Source organism: Canis aureus, chromosome 13 (genome assembly GCF_053574225.1).
Source record: "Canis aureus isolate CA01 chromosome 13, VMU_Caureus_v.1.0, whole genome shotgun sequence".
NCBI classification, from domain to species: domain Eukaryota; kingdom Metazoa; phylum Chordata; class Mammalia; order Carnivora; family Canidae; genus Canis; species Canis aureus.
In genome coordinates this window covers 25,312,848-25,325,390 of record NC_135623.1, presented here as the reverse complement: position 1 = coordinate 25,325,390, position 12,543 = coordinate 25,312,848, and the positions used below count along the sequence as shown (strand labels likewise).

At 41.3% G+C, this 12,543-nt stretch overlaps 1 long non-coding RNA gene across 1 annotated transcript in view; it reads left to right on the top strand.

The window, feature by feature from the left end:
• The window catches only part of LOC144282201 (uncharacterized), a 32,529-nt gene extending 23,061 nt beyond the window's left edge, over positions 1–9,468 (top strand). Inside the window, exons 2-3 of the long non-coding RNA XR_013350535.1 lie at positions 5,541–5,728; positions 9,134–9,468. This is a non-coding gene — a long non-coding RNA (uncharacterized LOC144282201). The remainder of the gene's footprint in view (positions 1–5,540; positions 5,729–9,133) is intronic.
• Positions 9,469–12,543: the final 3,075 nt, after the last annotated feature.

The following is a 12,543-nucleotide window of genomic DNA, read 5'->3' as shown; positions in this document are numbered from 1 at the left end:
AATTGGAAGATATTTAAAAACAATCGGTGATACTTCTATGCAACAATATGGAATATCCAAACCATCATGGTAAGAAAAAGAAATAAAATGTTAAGGATTAGGAAGAAAGAAACAAAACCAGCATTATACGGAGACTACATTTTGATTATGTTAAAATCCCATGAGAATCCACAACTAAAATTATAAATTAATGAGTATCCTGAATGCTTGCTACATAGAATATCAATATGTAAAAGTCAATTACACTGTAATTGTCTACAATACTGAAAATGTAATTTTAAAAGATATGTTTTAAAAAGAATACAATTGCTAGATAGTTCAGAATACCTATAGAAATGCTCAGAAATGTACGAAATGTTACGGAAAGTCATTCCAGAAGCTGTAAATAAGTGGGGAGATTACACCATGTTTATGGATAGAAAAGTTCAATATCCTATAGATGTCCATTCCTGCCAAATTAATTTTAAATCAAATCTCAATCCCAGTAGCTGTGTGTGTTTGTGTGTGTGCATAACCAGAGAACTGATTTTAAACATTTGATTAACCAAGGGACAAGAATAACCCAAGCAATTTTTTAAAAGAAGGAGAAGATGCAGAACCTTCCTACTAGATATATCTCAATACCCCCTATAAAAAAAAGCCCAGCGTTAGTACTGGTATGGATAGCTACACCAATGAAACAGACTAGAAAGCCCATGTATAAAAATTTTTAAAGTCAATTTCTGTTTAGATTGTGTTTAATTGTGAAACATTTTAGACATACAAAAAGATACAGAATAAATATCATAGTCACCTAGTACCCACTAAGTAAAATATGACAAAAGAAGCATTGTAGAGCCACCAGAAAGGACAGTTTAATCAATATTCCTGGAACAACGGGTTTTCTATATAGAAATAATACAGTTTGATACCCGCTTTATACCACATGCAAAAATCAGTTAAGGAGAACTAAAACAAAAATGTAAAAATAAAATCCTGAAAGCCTTGGGGAAGAAAATGAGAATATTTTATATCGTATTTTATGAAAAAGGAAAAAATTTTAAAGGAGACTCAAAAATTACAAATCATAAGGAGTTTTACAAATTAGATTATAATAGAATTTTAAAAGTCTATTTATTAAAGGACATCACTTAAAAAGTGAAAAGAAAAGTTATATAAAGTGAGAAGTTGTTTGTAATACATGATACTATTTTGTGACTATGGATAAAATTTAAAGGCGAATATTAAGCTTGGTGAGGATGTGAAGAAAAGCAAATAATTATGCATAGCAATTTGGTAGTATTTATGAAAGTTGAAGTTATATTTTCATCTATGACTATATTTCATTTCTAAGTACTTTTTCCAGAGAAATTCTCTACATTCTAAAAGAAAACATTATACAGGAATGTCCATTGTTTCAATGATAGTGGTAATAATAACAATTAGAAGTGTCTATTAATTAAGTGAAAAAAAAAAATCAGAGTATGTTCATACAATGTCAGAAGTTAAAAGAAATAAATGACAGTTGTATGTACCAACATGTATAAATTACAGAAACAATAATATTGAGTAAAAAGATGTGTTGTGAAATATGTTCCATATGATACTTACATAAATTAAACTCACACAAAACCATACTGCATGGGATTATGTGTGCAGGCGTATGTTATAAAAGTAGGGATATGCATGAGAAAGACAAGCACCAACTTTAGGACAATGATACCCACTGAGAGTGAAGGGTGAGGAATTCTGAAACCCAACAAGGCAAAATATTATTTTAGGTAATGGGTACTAAGAGACTATTATACTTATTCTATACCTTTTTGTATGTCTAAAATATTTCACAATTAAACACTATCTAGCCAGAAATTGACTCTGAAACAAATACATGCATAGGTGTATGTGTATTCGATTAATTGGAGAATATTCTAAAACAACGTGTGATACTTCTATTCAACATTACACTGGATGCTTTTTTTTAGAGAAGCAATGGGAAAATTATTCCTATAAAATATTCTTATTTCTTAATCTGGACATATTACATATATTACCCAGTGTTTGTTTTGGTTTCTTTTAAAGGTTTTATTTATTTTTTTCCTGAGAGACACACAGAGAGAGAGGCAGGCTCCCTGCAAGCAGCCTGATGCAGGGACTCGATCCCAGGACCCCAGGATCACTCCCTGAGCCAAAGGCAGGCGTTCAACCAAGCGTCCCTTACGCGAGCGTAAAAGCTATGCTTGGTAAATAACTTTGATCACTGAGACCAGGAAACCATGTTGTCAGTCCTGGTACACATCTGCGTCCCTGTGTGATGCTTTCTCTGAACATGATGGGGGTACAGAGAGGGAGAGGATAGAACTGAAAATTGGTGGCAGATAAATCTAGTCTCTTGATACATTGAATCACTGAAAATGTCAAAGGGCAACAGACATAACTTATTGATATTAGCAAATTCAGCGTAAAGCACAGAGTTGTGGACATGAGTTGAATTTATGTTTGGAGACAGTTCAGTTTATAGTTTTCTCTTAAATGAGGATGCAAGGACACATGACAAACAGGGACATTTAATGATTTTGTCCCTCCTGGTCATACTTCACTGCCTCTCGTTTAGCAGGGAGGCCAACAGCCTTGAATGCACATGCTCAAGAGGTAACTGGCTGCTAAGGATGCTGGGCTTTTCCTATGCTCTCCCCCTATGAACCGGATGTAGGAGCTTCTATGCGGCAGACAGAACTGTGATGGTGGCTACACACGTGGTTATAAACAAGGTCTGGCTGGACAAAGATTAAGGCTGACATGGTTCTCTGCCATGTGACACAAGACCTTCAGGCCCCTCGGCCCCCTCCTCTCTGCCCTTGTCTTTCTCACAGCCTTTGGCAATGAAAGCTATGAACGCCCCCTGGATGCCCCAACTCCCAGCCCGGTGTTTACTTCTGGGGGAGCCCTTACCACTTGGAACATGGCACTTGTTGTTGGAGCTCTCTGTGGATTTAGGGTTTCCTTAGGACAACAGTTACTTTTTTTTTTTTTTTTTGAAGATTTTATTTATTTATTTATTCATGAGAGACACAGGCAGAGGGAGAAGCAGGCTCCATGCAGAGAGCCCAACGTGGGACTCGATCCTTTATCCCCAGGATCTGGCCCTGGGCCAAAGGTGGTGCTAAACTACTGAGCCACCTGGGCTGCCCACAACAGTTACTTCTTAAAGAATATGCAAGCGACTTGCTCATTGTTGATCTACAATGTTTTGGGAAAATATACCTGTTGAATGGATGGTATAAAAAAATGAGAGAGGTGCTTGGGTGGCTCAGTCTGTTAAGCATCCAACTCTTGGTTTTGACTCCAGTCATGATCTCAGAGTCATGAGATAGAGCCATTCTGTGCTAGGAGCGGGTTCTGTGCTAGGAGCCTACTTAAGATTCTCTCTCTCCCCTCCATCTCCTGCACACATACACGTGCACATGCATGCTCTCCTTCAAAAAAATGAAAGTAAAGAACTTAAAAAAAAATAGATTATTATGTATGAAAAGATTTTGTCTATTCCAATTTAGTGATCCTGGGAGACACACATACACATACATACGCTCAGTGTGTGTGGACATACTTTCGAAAATTCCTTTTTATATGATGTCTCTGATATTCTTCCCTAAATCAATGTAGTACTCTATATTTATTTTATATTTTATTTTATTTTATTTTATTTTATTTTATTTTATTTTATTTATTCATGAGAGAGAGAGAGAGAGAGAGAAAGGCAGAGATACTATTGGCAGAAGGAGAAGCAGGATCCATGCAGGGAGCCCGACGCAGGACTCCATCCCGGGACTCCAGGATCATGCCCTGGGCTGAAAGCAGCGCTAAACCGCTGAGCCACCTGGGCTGCCCTCTATATTTCCTTCTAAGAATATTCTTAATTGTGACAAAGCTTTGTTATTTAAGGGTGAAAGTGAATTTTAGAATTAACTAAGAGCCACATAGAGTTCATTTTAATCAAAATATAGCACAATAATCATACGGTTGATCAAAACCTCATACTTAGAAGGTAAAATGCAATGAAAAAACCACAATTATTCTTTTAAGTAGGCTGCATGCCCAACATTGGGCTTGAACTCACAACCCTAAAATTTAGAGTTGTGTGCTCTGTCAACTGAGCCAGCCAGATGTTCCAAAACAAAATGATTTATACCATCCAAACACATATAAGCATATTCTGATCAACTTCAGGCTCCTGCTAATTATAGCAAGGCCACCCTGAAGTGTCTACATATGAAACTTTTATTTATGATCAGCACTATTATTAGAAGTTGATCAGTAGGATTGATGTTCATCTGCAAGAAACAAAAATGCAGTAAACATTTACAAAACCAAGTTTAGGGTGCATGGGTGGCTCAGTCTGCTAAGCGTCTGCCTTTGGCTCGGGTCATGATCCTGGGTCCTGGGGTCGAGCTCCTTGTTGGGCTCCCTGCTCAGCTGCAATCCTGCTTCTCCTTCCCCCTCTGCTGTTCCCCTGCTTGTGCTCTTTCTGTGTGTGTGTGTGTGTGTGTGTGTGTGTGTCAAATAAATAAATAAACTCTTAAAATAAAATGCCAAGTTTAGTGTAGACTGCACAAGGCAAAAGCAGCCTCTAAAATGTCATCAAAGAATTAAATTTCTTAAAAAAAAAAAAAGAATTAAATTTCTTTTTTTTCCTGCACCATCAAACTTAGTGATAACTCTCAGCCTCATGGTTTTGATGAGGGAGCAAAAAGCAAGCTGAGGGCAAAGCCAACACCCAGTGACACTCCCACCCCCCTCCCTCCACTGCCCACCAGACAGGATATGTGTAACACTCCTTGGGGACTGCTGGCTGCCCAAGAACAAAGGAAGGGGAAAAACATTTTAGCTGGATAGAAATCACAGTCATACAGGACAGGAGTCTCCATCAGTGGGCAACTGTCTGAATGATTTACAAGAAAAAAAAGCCATCTCCAGGAACCTGTAGACTCAATTTCCTGGAGCCCTAACACCACCCTCTCCTCCACAGGATAGAAAATCTTATATAATCAGCCACTCCTCACAACGCCAGGGCACTCTTTCTACCCAGGTCCTGTCCCCATGCTTTGATTAAAACACGTGTTTTGCACCAAAAACGTCTCAGGAATTCTTTCTTGGCCATTGGCTCCAAACCCTACTTCAAACCATCAGTTTCATGATGGCTGCCATACTTCGAGTCATCACAGGCATGTTCCGAGCAGCAAGAAGGCCTCTTAGCCTCGAGGGGGCTCCATCTACATGCCATAGTCCAGAATTGAGTCATGTAGCTACTCTGAGCTGAGAGAAAGGCTGGGAGTTCAACATATTCATTGCCTAGCCTCACTTGTAGAAGAGAAAAGGGTTGGAAAAAGTCCTGAAAGAGCCATACTACAGCATCAACTATGGAAGTCTTTTGCATATGTATCTTGGAAATTATGGAAAACATGAGGGTGTTTCTACATGTCTGATTGAATATATAACTCTTTTCGGTTGGGAAGATTCTAAGAAGAATAATTTGGGAGTTTTGCTAATCTACTTGGTTACTCCAGGGAGAAAATAATAGGATGCAACCTTTTGAGGTGGAACTTTTGGGGCATGTGACAGCTCACGATGAACCAGAAGACAGTAGTATTCACCCAGCGTGGGGCCCACACAAGAAAGGGGACCTTTGGGAAGTGCAAAGGAAGACCAGGTGGTGTGCCACAGGGACCTAATTCGCAGAGTATTCCCAGGAGAGGTGAGTGAGCATCTTTCAGAGAAAGCCCTTAAAAGTGTCATTTGGGATTGAGAAGGTGCACATAAAATTTTAGCACCTTACCAATGGAAGGTGTGGTCTCTCTCCAATCAGATGGAGGGCCCCCAAATATGGGGCAACTACTGGAAGTGAGCTGGTGGCACGGGGTGGGGAGGGATTGGAAGTGGTGAAAGGATTCACCTGAGGCAGAACAAAGGTGATAAAAATTTATTGAATATATGGCAAGGGAGCTGTGGGCAGAACAGCAAAAAAAAAAAGACCATCTGCAATGAGGCATGGGCGGGGGCCATGTAGAAAGGAAGAAGGGGAGGAGGTATGGTATCTTCCCTTTTCTGGTGACTGTGCCTGGTTGTCAGTTACATTGGTCAGTTAGGGTCTCTGGATAGTTTGCGATGGGTCCCCTGACGGGCCTGTGTGTATCCAGCCAGGGGGACGCTGTGGCCCCTTCCACATTCCATCGCTCAAGCCTGTGTGCCTAAAAATGGCCTTCAGAAGGGCCCTTTAGAATTCAGTTAGCCTAAGCTCTCTTATCTCATCTGAGGAAACTGAACACCAGGCAATCACATCCTCCACAATGGGCCACCCAGGGGAGGGCCGCTTCGGTACCATTTTACCAGTTGGAAGAATTAGGAACACTCCTACCAGGCGTTCCCATAGCACCACGTGGTTCCCATAGTTGATTGTAATGATCTCTTTAGTGTCCTTCAGCTCTACACTGTAAACTCTCATGGAGGTGGGGACTATGTCTGTCTCCTTCAAAGCAGTATTTCTAGGGCCCAATACAATTTGGGGAATAGAATAGGAACTCCATATATTTTTATGTAATTGTTTTAAAAAGAGGAAGAAATGACAAAAACTCTAAATGGGGTCATTGTGCCCCGCCCCACCCCCCAGCAAACCAAGACTTAATTGGAGTTTCAACCTATCTCAGGAATGTGACCTTTAAACAGTCCATCTGGAATTTTCTGATCAGTACTAGTGAGGTAATCTCCATGATAAAAACGCTGCTGTTCTCTTCCCAACAAAAGATGTCTTGGCCTGAAACAATCCTTTCTTTTCTTTTGCTAATACTTCCTTGCCCCACCCTCCTTCCTATAAAAACCTCCCATGTTGTACACCTCCTTGGAGTATCTCTGTCCTTGATCGACACCAGGCAACTCAATCCATGAGTCACTCAAAGTCAATTAGATCTTCAAATGTACTCAAATTTACTCAGTTGAATTTTGTTTTTTAACAGAATGAATAAACTAAAGACCAGATGGTCCAAAAGATGCTAAGCAACACTCCATAGAGATTGTGATCTTTTTTTCCCCAGTCACTTGCATTTTCAAGGCCATTGTGATTCTGGTCATCAGCAGAACTTGGGTAAAGAGGTAATACGGTATTAGACGAAGGAAGATTTTGCTACCTCTTCCATTCCTGACCCCCTGGTAACCCCTTTCCTAGAACCAAGAAGCATTTAAGTCCCTCCACCTTGTGAATCTGTGAATGAATGGAAATGGAGATTCATTTTCAGTAAAATGTTCCACTATCTGAGAGAATATTGTTTACCTGACAACACTATAGACCCAGAGGTTCTGGATGGAAGTTTAAATGCAGAGCTAAGGAGATCATACTGGTATCTGTTGTGGTAAATCCTGAGTTCTCTTCATTGAGAGCCATCTGGGATGGTTTGTGAAATGATTTGAGGTGGGGTCTGTGAACGGACAGTCAAGAAAGGATTTTTTTTGGTGCCTAAAGGGCGGTTTTATTAAAGCATGGTGACAGGACCCGTGGGCAGAAAGAGCTTCACTGGGATTGTAAGGAGAGATTGATTATATACTTTAAAGTTGGGGGGTAGAAAGAAAGCAAGTTTCCAAAAAGACTTTTATATGACAAAGAACACTTACAGGATCCTAGAGACCTAGCTATTGTCAAGCTAAGGTTGTGTTTTCCTCTAGCAAGACATTAACATTGAGACAGTTGGGAGTTTCTGGAGGAATCCTATTCTGCTGGTCTCAAGTACTTGTCAATGGGATGCAGCTTATAAGGAAGTTCAATTTCATCTGCACTTCTTTTGCCTTTGTTCTCCACGTCAGTATGGAATGCATAACCAGTTTACATATTCTCCTACCTTAGAGCCTCTATCCAGCTGGAGCCCGGTGAGAAAGACACCTTTTTTAATTACTGCCACATTCTTGGGGTCTGCTGTTTACCTTGTTGTCAACGGCTTTTGGAAGATGGTCTCAGTGTTTCAAAGATTATAGAGATAACTGTTCTGTTCAATTTTATGTCGAAGAGAGATGCTGTCTGATGTGGAGAACAAAAGCAAAAGAAATGTAGATAAGATTAAATTTCCTTATAACCTGCAGCCCACTGACAAGTACTTGAGGCGGGCAGAGTAAGATACACCTCAGGAACTCCCAAATATCTCAGTTAATGCCTTGCTAGAGGGAAAAAACAGGAGCTCGGAGCTCTACAACAATCAGGCCTCCAGGATCCTGTGAGTCTTTAGCGTATGCAAGTCATTTTGGAGGGGCCCCTGGATGCAGCTGCCTTAAGCACAGGCCATGATCCGGGGTCCTGTGATAGAGCCCCACATAGGGCTCCCTGTCAGGGGGAGGCTACTTCTCCCTCTGCCCCGCCCCCTCCCCATTCTCTTTTTCTCTCTCTCTCTCTCTCTCTCTTAAATAAATAAAAAAAATCTTTAGAAAAAGAAAGAAAGAAAGAAGAAAAAGAAAGAAAGAAAGAAAGAAAGAAAGAAAGAAAGAAAGAAAGAAAAAGAGAGAGAGAAAGAAAGAAAGAAAGAAAGAACGAACGAACGAACGAACGAACGAAAGAAAGAAAGAAAGAAAGAGAAAGTCCTTTTGGAAACTTCCTTTGTCTTCATCTCCCCCAATTCCAAAGTAGACAATGAATTGCTCCTCACAATCCCGGTGCAGCTCTATCTGTCCATAGGCCCTGTCCTTGTGCTATAATAAAAACGCCTTTTTGCACCGCAGGCAGCTCAAGAATTCTTTGTTGACTGTCGGCCCCAAACCCCAACATTTCCACATCACTGTCTAGGTTGCTGGGGGCTAGAGCACACTTCAGACTGCAGGTTGCCTGGTCAGCCAAACATGTGAGCAATTGGGAATCTGTCATTAGTTACCCACGGTAAGAATTCACTCCAGAAAGAGGAATCACTTGTTTTGTTTTTAAGATTTTTTTAATTTAATTTGCTTGAGAGAGAGTAAGAGGGAAGAGGGAGAGGCAGACCCAGCTGAGCAGGGAGCCCGACGCAAGGCTTGATCCCAAGACCCCAGGTCTTGACACCAGCCGAAGGCAGCTGCTTAACTGACTGAGCCACCTAGGAGCCCCTGTTGTGGCTACTTCTAAATCTCTTTCTAAACCCTATGTTCACTGCAGGATGAGGCACCGTGGAATTAGAAATGATACAGATTTTGAACATCAGAAAGGTTGTTTCAGCAACTCCCGGCACAGATAAAGCCCACTCTGGTGTCTAGAGAAGAAAAAGTTTGAGTCCTCTTCAAGGCTGTTTCCTAACAACATAAAGAGATCATCCTGTAAATTGAATGTTATTTTATTTCCTGTTACGTTATATTCTAAAGCAAATGGTTCTTAGTGTTAAACTGACTGTTCGAATCATAATTTTATCTCACTATCAATTGTTTAAAAACACTAGTGAATTAGCCATAACGTGTTCTCAGCTTGACAAATAAAGCTCATGCTCACAAAAATAATTCTCTCGTTTGAGTTTTTCGAGGTCTGTATCAGTAATTCCTTATCCACTTATTCCACAAATACGTGGTAAGCATAAAAAAGGACAAAAACTATTAATCTTTGTCATATTTTCTTCTCTCTACTATTACCCTTTCATTGAGGATACACTTTTTTCCCCCAAAGCTTCTAGCTGGGTCCCTTTTATGCAAGGATGTATTATTTATCCCATTAACATCGCAGGACTCTGTAAGGAGCCTTTCATAACATGTGCCTAGGGCCCAAGGGTGCGAGAGCCTCTGACCCTGGGGGCCCCAACAGCCCGGCCTCTGCCACTTGCCACTGACAAAATCCCGAGGCGGAGAGACGATGGTGGTGAACCACAGAGGGATTTATTCAGTGGGATGAGCACCAGGAAGACCGCTGACTAGTCTCGGAGACTGTCTCCAACGTGCTGAGAATATTTCCAGGTTCTGGAAGGAAAACGGGCGAAGGCCCGTGGGTCCGCGCAGGTGGGCATTCGGGTCCTGGAGTCCCTCGTGCGGGCCCTGCTGGCCTCTCGGCCTTCCCCTGGCTCCAGGAGAGGCCTGCAGTTCCCATCACTTTGCCCGCCGGGATTTTTGCCCCTGGAAAGAAATTAATCCGTTAGAAAGTATAGACTGAGGTCAAAATGGAACTAGACAGTTGAAGTCCTCTTTCAAACAGATATTTTGAGACTAGCTCTCTGGCGTTGGACCTATAGTTTATCGAATGAATCACGTTTGCTGCACCTTTTCTGTCGCTCTGACTCGTCTGCCCTCGCAAATTTTGATCACTGCATCACCAATTTAAAAATACTAAGTTTCCGGGATCCCTGGGTGGCGCAGTGGTTTGGCGCCTGCCTTTGGCCCGGGGCGCGATCCTGGAGACCCGGGATCGAATCCCACATCGGGCTCCCAGCATGGAGCCTGCTTCTCCCTCTGCCTGTGTCTCTGCCTCTCTGCCTCTTTGTGACTATCATGAATAAATAAATAAAATCTTTAAAAAAAATAAAAAAAAAATAAAAATAAAAATACTAAGTTTCCAAAATAGCGCCTCTTGGAAAATTATAATAAACGCTCAGCCATTGCCAGTTAATACTGGCCAAATAAGAAATTTATCTTAGATGGAACAGAGTTTGAAAAGTCATCATTTAAATAAAAATACATTTAAATTGAATTCTAATGATAGTGATTGTTGAAGTCTGCTCAGGCTTCCATAACAATCCCACAGGCCAGGTGATTTATAAACAACAAAAATTGATTTGTCACATTCTGGAGCCCAGGAAGTGCAAGATCAAGGAACCTGCAGATTCAGAGTCTGATGAGGGCTGCCTTTCTGGGCAGCTATCCTGTCGCTGTGTCCTCACAAGGGGGAGGGGCCCAGAGAGCTCCCTCCCGTCTTTTTAGGAGGCACCAATCCTGTTTGGGAGGTGGACCTAATCACTTCTCCCAAGCTTCACCTTCTATAATCATCACCTTGTTAGGTGTTAGGGTTCAACATAAGAATTTCAGGATAGGCCGTGGGAGGGGGGGAGGATACAAACATGGTGATCTGCACTTATCCCCAAATTTTATCTAAAGCTGAATAACCCCTTTGGGAAGGAACTACATTTATTTAGCTTTAATCACACACAGGCTCTGTGTTAATTGCATTATGTATTTGTGTGTGTGTGTGTGTGTGTGTGTGCGCGCGCGCGTGCATATGTATAGTAAGTAAGTATGTGTGTGTATGGTTGTTTAATTTTTATTAAAACCAATCATGCTGGGATGCCTGGGGGGCTCAGTGATTGAGCATCTGCCTTCGGCCCAGGGCTTGATCCCAGGATCCGGGATCAAGTCCCGCATCGGGCTCCCTGCGAGGAGCCTGCCTCTCCCTCTCCCTGTGTCTCTGTGTGTCTCTGTGTGTGTGTGTGTGTGTGTGTGTGTGTCTCATGAATAAATAAATAAATCTTTTTAAAAAATTAAAATAACAATAAAACCAATCATGTAAAATGTTGTTTTTCCTACAGTACAATTGAGAAAATGGAAATGCAGAAAAATTAAATAACTTGACCAAGGACACACTGCTAGCAGGTTGCAGAGCTGAGAGCGAAATCCAGACGCTGGTCTTTTAACCCAATATTTGTTCATGTAACAAGTATTTATTAAGCATGTGCTGGGGACATAATATTATGTGAGAGGATGAAGAAGCAAGGAGAGTAGGTCAGAGTCCCTGCCTTCAAAGAAGTCACCACTAATTTTAAAGGAATATGGAAGTGCCTCAGCAGTAGACTCACGGAGAGCACAGAGAACCGTGTGAAAGAAGAGTGGTTTTCCATTTGGGACACTCTTACAAAAAATGCTTTTTCTTCAGAAGAACGTCAGTAACTGACACTTCCAGTGAGGCACTCTGGAATTCTTTGTCTTCCTGTTTCTTTCCTTATTCCAACATTTTCTTTGAGTGTAGCAATGGCCGTGTCCCAGGGACTGTGTCGATAGACAGGGCACAGGCCAGCACTTCTACTCCTCCAAAGCTAGTGTCTCCCATCTGTACTTCCCCCAAAGCTGATAAAGTAGGAGGAAAAACACTTCTCTTATTAAATTTGTTTCAGTGTTAGCAAAGCTATGGACATAAAGTCCCGAAAGGGAAGGTGCTCCCCAAATCCAGAGTTATGAGTATATACTCATATCAAGAAACCACTTATTAGGCAGATAATTAAACTGAATTTCAAGCAGCTCAGGGGGAGCATTTTCTTTCTTTCTTTCTTTCTTTCTTTCTTTCCCTTTTGTTTATTCGTTCATTTGTTTTTGCCTATTAGTTTGTTGCTGATGCGTCAGATAGGCAACCTTTGAAAGGCAACGATAATGCTACCCACATTGCCCACTTCCCAATTACATCACCATTAGCTGAAATAACCTTTTTGCTATGGTTGTTGTTGTCTGTCTTCTCCAACTTGGATGTCAGCACCATGAAGTCAGGGACCTTATCCTTCTCATTCAGCACTGTGTACTCCATGCCTAGACCTGCGCCAGTTATATATTCAGCAATATATCTGTTCAACAAATATTTATTGAACATGAGTGAGTGAGTGAGTGAAG